Below are 8234 nucleotides of genomic sequence, written 5' to 3'. Positions count from 1 at the left end.
AAGTTCCATGAAGGATAAAGGATGCACGAATTAGGGAAAAGGAGTTTCGTTGAAAGTGGCCAATTTGGGATAAAATACGGGTTAAGCGATAATACCCGATAATTATAAACTAGTACCATGCAAGGTACCATATGACCATAATAGTATAATATATAAAGTATATATGAAGTATTTTAAAAAAATAATAATAAAATAAATAGAATTTTAAGTAATTGTGATAATTCTTAAATTATGCGGGTAATAGATTAATTACCGGATAACGAAATATTACCCGGTTAACTAATAAGTGGATAAATTAATAAAATTACACCCAAAAAGAACGTGGCAGCCAATCATTTTCCAAACAATGACTCATGGTCATGTTGGAATAGGTGGCTACCTAAGGGATTGATTGAATTTAATACGTAACTTCTTGGTCTTAAAAATGTTAGGCCCTACGTAGTCAATTCAAGCTTTAAACAAAGCAAAATTTCCATTTCTCATGAACAACCACCAGCAGAACGACAAGCTCCCACAAGAAAACGTTTTCCAACCAACAAAACAAAATCCAACGAAGATTATTGGAAGTTTAATCACGTACACATTTTGGGATTCTAAAGGAATACAGTGCAATATTCTCTGAGAATATTATACGGAGTTTTCCCTATTCTAGGTATGTTAAGGCTAAGCCCTTCCTTCATTTTGGCATGATCTTGTAATTACATGAGTTTGATAATGCGACATAAAGAGAAGTTCATACTCCCGAATTTATATACATTATCTTACTCTCATAAATTATAGTATTTTTCCACTACCAATAATGAATTAAAAGAATTTGTGCATTGCTCCATTTACTTACTGAAAAAACCCACATCACTTTTAAAAGAGTGGAAGGAACTTTTTAAAAGACAATAAAAATCTCAAAATTTTATAGCTATCCACTCTATGACTCATATATAAGTAGTTCCTCCAAGATATAATATTTGTTGGCTCGGTTATGATTTATATTGTTGTTGCCGTGTATAAAGTTTGTGGAACAACTTAAAGTTGCTTTCTCACTTAGTCACTATGATTAAAAATTTCCTAAGTCCGCAAATATGTAAGTAAATGTACTTCAACAACTATTTTTGTTATATACTTGCCCTTGTTTAGATTCCAACAAACTTTAGTAATAGCTACAACGATGCCATTCACATTCACAGGACTTCAGATTCATTTGAGTATTTCCTTATTTTAGTCAACAGAGCAGAGAAGTTACATATATACAGTATTAAAAGTATTTTTATTACCATCGAGCTATAATCGATGGGCAGATTCCTATTGGGTAACCTCTGATCAGATGGTAAGTTATATGACGATCCTACTGTGGCCGAGCGCATATGGGCGAGCCCAGTTGGTCAAGGTACATAGCCTAGTATGGCCGAGAGCTTATGAGCGAGCCTACTACGGCAAAGCAGATACATATGTATACCGAGCCTTATAGGGCCGGACACCTATTTTACTTACTATATTGAGAGAATTGAGTCAGTATTATCAGATGACCATATCTTCGAGTTTTCTTTGACTCCCAGTTGTTCTCAGTTGTTATATTATCAGTTCAATTTCAGTTTCAATTTCACTATATTGCCTTACATACTTGGTACATTATTTCGTACTGACGTCCCTTTCTGGGGACGCTGCATTTCATGCATGCAGGGTCAGACAGACAGACGGGTAGACCTCCTCAGTAGGTGTTGCCCGAGATCAGCTTTATCGGTAAGCTCCCCTTCTTTCGGAGTTACCGGGTCTAGCAGTGTGGTGTGTATCTTGTGTATATATGTAGATAGGTTATGGGTAGGCCGGGGCCCTGTTCCGATCATAGTACATCTATTATTAGAGGCTTGTAGATATGTCGTGTCAGTTAATACAGTATGTTGGTCTGGTAGGCCCTGTACGTATATTTTGTTGGCTTTCAGTTGTAGTAAATATGACGGCCTTGCCGGCCCAGCCTTATGTTGATGGTTAGTCAGCGTTAGTCTCTATTCAGTTTTATATTTTACATCGCACATTTTCTTGCAGGCCATGTCCAAAATTATGACATTACATGTTCAAAGTCTCTGAGTCATAGGTGATACGCAAGGATAGTTGAGGCACTGAGTGCCAGTCTCGCTCCCAGGTTCAGGGCGTGACATCCGTCCACTATTGCGCCAGTTGAAACTATTGAGTTTAATGAAGAACTATCTTATGAAGAAATTCCAGTTGCCATTCTTGATAGGCAAGTTCGGAAATTAAGAAATAAGGAAATTGCCTCCGTAAAAGTGTTATGGCGGAACCAGCAGGTTGAGGAAGCCACTTGGGAAGCCGAGGAAGAAATGAGAAAGAAGTACCCACATTTGTTTGAATAGTCAGGTAATAGCTTTTATGCATTTGGTTCCTATGAACTCTTATCTTCTGATTTGATCCGGGTTAAACTATTCCATTTTGGTTATATATGTTGCCTATGTGGCCATGGTTGGTGTTGTACAAGTTATGTTATGTCTATGGAACATGATTATGATGTTAGGATATGTATCTAGGGCCCTATGACAGGTGGATAGGCCCAGTTACAGGGGAAACTCTGCCGAAATTTCTGAAAAATTTGGGAGTTAAAGATGTGTGAGAAAGGGGATACGTTATACTAAGTATTTGTGGACAGACTCCAATTATCATTCGAGGACGAATGATCCTAAACGGGGGAGAATGTAAAGCCCCAGAAAATTTTGTTAAGTAATTTAAGATTTCGTGGTGCCAAGGTAGGCTAATTATTTTATCTTGCGTGCAAATGAGGATTCATGATATAATGGATATAAATTGGATATTTTAATACGTGTATAAGTCATATTAGAAGTGAATTGAGGTCTAAGGAGAGGCCTAAGTCTAAGCCAAGTTGGAAAATTGCATAATAGACGAAAGTTGAAAATGAGTGCGCACAAAACCTCACTTCGGACAACCATATATCCAGTTATATAAGTAGTTGTGTGATGCACAACCTATCAAATTAAATCCCTTTGAGTCTAGTTTCCAACGCAATAAACTGTTTGTCATTTGGAGGTATATACAGAGAGTTATGACCATTTTACCGGACATGCATCACCAGCGCGCTCAGGAGTGCGACCGCGACGAACCGCGGTAAACCAAGGTTTTTCTGCCTGTAAACCACGGCAGACAACAGAGGAACGCGATGGAACATGTAAAATATCTAAAATACCCCTGGTTAGTGTAAAAACCGAAGGGGTATTACATTTCCTTCATTTTTTGATCATTCAAGCTCGAATTTTGGGGGTTTCTTCACCCACTCAAGACCTCCAACCCCTCCCATCTTCAAGGTAAGAAATCTTCATTAACTTGGTGTAAATTACATTATTCTTACACTAGTATTGATGAAATCTACTCATAAAATACATAGATCTTCAAGAAATTCCTTCAAGAACTCAAAGGAGGGTTTTGCAAGATTTCTTCCAAAAGGTAATCCTACACCCTTAGATTTACATGTATAAATTTATTATGGGTATATGAGTGTGAATTAAGTATTGGGACTCTTGGTATGGTGATTAGAAGCTATAAGTTCCTAATATAAATACATAGTTATTGAAGAGATTGGAAGGTGATTATTTGATGGAATTTTGTTGGTTGGGTGAAGATGGGTTGTCACACATATGTTGTTGGAAGTTATAAATTGGTTAGGAATGATGGTGGAATGAATTGTTGGTTAATGGTGATAGTTGGATGAACCAATACTATAGTTATGACGTGTAAATATCTACACCTACAAGGTGTTTGATAATATGCCTAAATGGCATAAGTTATGGAATTTATTACTAATATTGGTTCCATTGAATGTCGTATTGTAGATTGAAGTTGCTTAAGTGTATTGGATCATTGTAGTATCATTAAGGGGAAAATTTCAGGTATGTATGGCTAACTTTAACTCTTGTAGAATCCCCTTGTTGTGACGAGCATACGGTATATGTACCTTGTATGAAAATATGTGAATTGATTGTCTTAGTTGATTTCCACACCACCGTATTATATGTGATTGTGAAAAGTGATTTGATGTGCCTACCTTATTATGTGCTAAGCTTGTAAATGCTTGAGGATGACGATATGGGAGTATGTGTTAACGAATGAAAGAACGTTAATGTGTCCAAATGTGGGAATGTGTATAATGGCTAAAACCCTGCATGGTAAGTAATGAAGGATGGTATTGTGAAATGACGTAAATGAGTTGAACGATTACGACAACACCTTGTACATGAATTACTGCTTGGTGACAGTTATGGTGTCTTGGGCCCAAATGTATGAATTGTTGATATGAACTTGTGTTTCCTTGAAATGATGATTCTTGTAATTAATATGCCTTGAACGTTGTTGGTTAAGTCTCCCGATATAATGGTGTAAGTAAATGGCAACAAACCAAGTGTGTGTGTGTGAATGTGTTTATGTGGTAAGAGTTGTGTAACAAATGATGGAAAGAAATCGTAATTGATGCAATTGAAACAACTGTGGTAATATCATACGTGACTTGTCGCGGGCACTTATCATTGTGACTTAAATTGTATACGGGCTATAGCATATGATGGAAATGGTATTGATGTTTATGAAAATTCTTTGTGAATTATTTTTGTTGTTGTGTGAAATGTGATTGTCCGGTGGGATCGGGTTGCGCACCGCAACACGAAGTTATAAGGTGTGGGTTGTGGTGATAAGGGTGGCCGAGGTAATAAGGGTGGCCGAGGTAATAAGGGTGGAAAAGTGATTGAAATCACTATTGAAATGAAAATATGTGAAAGTTGTGAAACCATTGATGTGATGAAATAATGTGGAAAGGGGAAAAGGAGAGATTGTGGAACTTGTTTGGCTTTGGTTGTTCCTTTCATGTGCATTGGATTGTTGATTCTATTACTATTTGTTACCTGTGTATTTCTTGATTTTACTTGGGGTAAAGTTTATTCATACACACCAGTACAATTCAAGTGTACTGACGTCCCTTTTGTCGGGGGCGCTACATTCATGTTATGATTGTAGGTGGTTCTATAGTAGGTACTCCAGTCCACCGACAATAGCACTCCTTCACTTTCCGTCAGCTGTATTAGTGAGACCCTTTTTCCTCTCGGTGCTTTGCGTGGCTCATGCCGCTTTCCTTCCCGAAAATCTTATATTGGTATTTGTGTAAGGTATAGCCGGAGCCTTGTTGCCGGTATTTCCATATTAATCTTCAATTTTATTTAGAGGCTCCGTAGACAGATTGTGGGTGGTGTTTGATGTTGGGGATTTAAGTAGAAATGTTGGTATCTAAAAATCATGTGTTTTTAAATAAACTATAGATTTGTAATATTTTGGATACTATGGTTGAAACTGCTAATGGAACCAAAGTGAAAGTTCTTAATGAAATATTTTCAGAGTTCGAATAATGGAGTATATCTTCTCTTTATTCAAGGTTGACTTTGGATAGAATGAAATCTAACAGGCTTTCTCAGTCGGGTTTACTCGGTTGAGCGCCGGTCGTGCTCCTCGGTTTTGGGGCGTGACACTATCAATCACGACCAGGTCGGTTTTGGGTGGTGACACACTTTCAACCTTCTTCCAAATGCAACCTCTACTTCCAGCTCAAAGCTGAATATTTGCTTAACCATATCTCCTTATCCAACTCCTAATTATACAATCTCTCCACAAATACCATTAACCTACACTCCCAATCAAGCCATGATGATGCTTAATACCCAGCCTTCCACAGTCGTTATTCCTTTTGGAGAAAACAAGCAAGACCAATTAGCATTGTGCTAATATGCTAGATGTGAAAGAGATATCCATCCCAACAACCATAAGGATTTGGATAATGAACTCCACAATCTAAGGAAAGCCATTGAAGAAGAGCTGCAATCAAGAAATTATCAAAGTCTGAGATATAAAAATTTGTGTTTGTATCCAGATGTTGAGCTTCCGCCAAGGTACAAGCTGCCAAAGCTCAACACTTTTAATGGGATGCGAGATCCTATTGTTCATTTAAAGGATTACTACAGCAGATTGATTGGTATTGGACATAATTAGGCCATTCGAATGAGACTATTCATTCAAAGTTTGTCCGGATTAGCACTCACTTGGTACACCAGACAAGACTTTAGCAAATGACGAACATGGGAAGATATGGCTTGCGATTTTTTGAAGCAATATGAGTTCAACATCGGATGTGATCCGCACATGGCTGATTTGCTCAAAGTAAAGAAAATGTCACTTGAATCTTTTCAAGAGTATGCCATACGATGGAGATTAGAAGCTTCAAAAATACATCCGCTATTGTCTGAGGGAGAATTGATCTCAACCTTCATTCAAATTCAAGAAGACATATATTTTAATAAATTGCTCGCAACTTGCGTACGCAATTTTTCTGATTTGATTTGAATTGAAAATGAGCTAGAATGTGGCATTCGGGAAGGAAGGGTCGTAGTCAATTCAATATCTCAAGCCATTAATCAAACCTTCCATCAAGAGATACTTGGAAACATGCAAAGCAAATAAGATAACTCAATTGCCACGACTATGCACCAGCCACAATGCTATGACAATAACCCACTTTTGCAATCTTATGCCATTTCCAACTTCCACAATAAGCACCTCTAGTCTAATCACCAGCAAAGTTTTCAACAAAACTTCAAGAAGCAATCTCCCTGAGCATAATGCAACCTTAGACAAAAAAAGAAAATGAAGCACTACTCTTCTGCTCCGTTGGATGAGCCGTTGGTTGACATACTTAAAAGATTGAAAACCAAGGGTCTTCTGCAACCGAGGAAGGGATTTATCTCTGAGCATCCACCTCAAAACTTTGATCCATCCAAGAACTGTGCCTTTCATTCAAATATTCAGGGACATGACACTGAAGAATGTTCAACACTCAAATTCAAGATTGAGCAAGGAAAGATAAATATACAACCTGAGTTACCAAGCAATAATTGCAAAATTTCAACTGCAGGCACAATCATTGTCAAAGGCAATCCATCAAAATTGGCACCAAGATGTTTGAAAAGAAAACGCATAGCAGATCAACAAGACTGAGAAAGATGTCATGTCGCAACCATTGTCCACCCGCCCGCCCTTTGTAGCAACTACTCTTTTGCAATTCTTCTAAGACTTTTGTAATGAACTACGTTTTGACCTGATTCCCGTTTAAGAGGGGATACATAGGTTGCTCTATGGGTTCGGTCTCAATCTAGTAAAAATTTTATTTCCCCCAAAAGTCAAAACCGGGGCAAATTTCGCAGAAGGATTCTCATTATTCGGCAAAGCAAAAGTCAGATTTTTTCGAGCTAAATTCTGGTCATCTTCGCATCAGCAAGTTTGAAATGCCATAGCAATACAGTTGCAGATTCAATGCCAAAACTTTGATGTTCCATGCAAGGCAACCACTTTTTTTTATACTAACAGCTCTCTTTGAGTAATGCAGGGGCAATATTTAGCTATTCTTGAATGATATTGCACACTATTTTAGAAGCTCAACATCAAGTCAGAAATTGCAAGATGAAGAAACGAATCAAGACGAATCAATGGAAATCATACTTTGAAACTTAATACTTTTCTTTGAATCCAGGAATTTACTAATAACAAACTTCAACATGCAAAATCCCCAAATTATTGGCAACGCGACCTGAATATTCTTCTGTAAAAGCACTGCATCAAGCTCTTCGTACCATGGATTCGCTACTACAAAGTCATAGCACTAGAATTTTTGCATTGCACCATGAATTACCACTACAAAATGGGCACCATATTAAGATCTATGCACCGTGTCAAGCTCTGCGCACTGCATCAATCTTTGTAATTATAAATCAAGCACCACATGTCAGGCTTATCCACCTTCAAATAGGATATATCGGGTTTATCTGCTCTCAAATAGGATATATCGGTTCTATCCACCCTCAAATATGATATATCAGGTCTATCCGCCCTCAAATAGGATATATCAGGTTCATCCACCTTCAAATAGGATATATCGGGTCTATCCGCCCTCTAATAGGATATATCGGGTCCGTCCTCCCTCTAATAGGATATATCGGGTCCATCCGCCCTCAAATAGGATATATCGGGTCTATCCTCCCTCAAATAGGATATATAGGGTCCATCCACCCTCAAATTGGATATATCGTGTCCATCCACCCTCAAATAAGATTTATCGGGTTCATTTGCCTTTGAATAGGATATATCGGGTTCATCCACCCTCGAATAGGATATATCGGGTCCATCTG

The 8234-nt window shown here is 37.8% G+C and overlaps 1 long non-coding RNA gene across 2 annotated transcripts; it reads left to right on the top strand.

Moving 5' to 3' along the window:
- The first annotated feature begins 447 nt into the window (after positions 1–447).
- On the top strand, positions 448–7526 carry LOC142181700 (uncharacterized). 2 transcript variants are annotated; one of them, XR_012710617.1, is made up of 5 exons: positions 448–652; positions 1675–1734; positions 2038–3462; positions 3849–3905; positions 5023–7526. It is a non-coding gene; the product is annotated as an uncharacterized LOC142181700 (long non-coding RNA). The 2 variants fall into 2 exon arrangements; XR_012710616.1 differs by having other exon boundaries at positions 3849–7526.
- Positions 7527–8234: the final 708 nt, after the last annotated feature.

This window comes from Nicotiana tabacum, chromosome 6 (assembly GCF_000715075.1).
Source record: "Nicotiana tabacum cultivar K326 chromosome 6, ASM71507v2, whole genome shotgun sequence".
Classification (NCBI taxonomy): Eukaryota; Viridiplantae; Streptophyta; class Magnoliopsida; order Solanales; family Solanaceae; genus Nicotiana; species Nicotiana tabacum.
The sequence above is the reverse complement of the archived record's forward strand: the minus strand, read 5'-3'. Positions and strand labels throughout refer to the sequence as shown.